Below are 1131 nucleotides of genomic sequence, written 5' to 3'. Positions count from 1 at the left end.
ACGTTTGTTAAGTGAGTTTTACCCCATTTCTTGCCAGTTAAGTGATTTGTTGCAGTTGTTAAGTTAGTAACATGGTTGTTAAATGAATCCAGCTTCCCCATTGATTCTGCTCATCAGAAGGTTGACCACATGATGACAGGACACTGCAACTGTCATAAATATGAGTCAGTTGCCAAGCATCTGAATTTTGATCACGTCACCATGGCGATGCTGCAAAGGTCAGAAGCATGAAAACCGGTCACTTTTTAGTGCCATTGTAACATTGAACAGTCCCTAAACAAACCATTGTAAGTCAATGACAACCTATACAATCTGCTGTCCAGAATACGGAGTTGGAAGAGGCCTTGGAGGTCTTCCAACCCGCTTCCTGAGCAGGAGACCTGATTACAGATTAACAGAGTTGGAAGGAACTTTGCAGGTCATCTATGTAGTCCAACCAGGAGGGAGACCTTACACCATTTCTGACAAATGGCAGTCCAATTTCTTCTTCAAAGTCTCGGGTGATGAAGCTCCCATAACTTCTGAAGGCAAACTGTTCCATTGGTTGATTTTCTCACTGTCAAAAAATTTCTCATTTCCATGTTGAATCTCTCCTTGTTCAGTTTCCATCCATTATTCCTTGTCTGGCCTTGGAAAATAGCTTGACCCCCCTCCTCTCTAAAATATTGGAACACTGCTATTATGTCTCCCCAGGTCCTACTCTTCACTAGACTAGCATGCCCAGTTCCTGTAACCGTTCATCATATGTTTTAGTCTCCAGTCCCCTAATCATCCTGGTTGCTCTTCTCTGCACTTTTCTAGAGACCTGGTTTATACCATTCCGAACAAATTAGTGTCCAACCTCCAGTGATGGAGCCACTCACAGACGAACTGAACCCATCGACCAGATGCGGCCGCTGCATGCAGCGCTCCATTTCCTCCAACTCGTCTCCTGTCGCCTTGTGGAAAGATAACAGTACAGCTGTCGTGAAAATGCAACAACTTTTTTTGCGCCGAAGAGAGCAGCACGAGACAGCCGCGTTCCCGCCCGAGCCTTCGTAGAGCCCGGGTGAAGCAAGCGACTCGCGCACGTCCCGCCTCCTCCTCCCACCAGTCAGGCGAAAGCGAGAGGACTCCGTCTCCTCCCCCACA

Source organism: Thamnophis sirtalis, unplaced genomic scaffold, assembly GCF_051295495.1.
Source record: "Thamnophis sirtalis isolate CommonGarterSnake01/CBP01778 unplaced genomic scaffold, rThaSir2_p1.2 scaffold_6, whole genome shotgun sequence".
Classification (NCBI taxonomy): Eukaryota; Metazoa; Chordata; class Lepidosauria; order Squamata; family Natricidae; genus Thamnophis; species Thamnophis sirtalis.
This window is presented reverse-complemented; position numbering follows the sequence as displayed.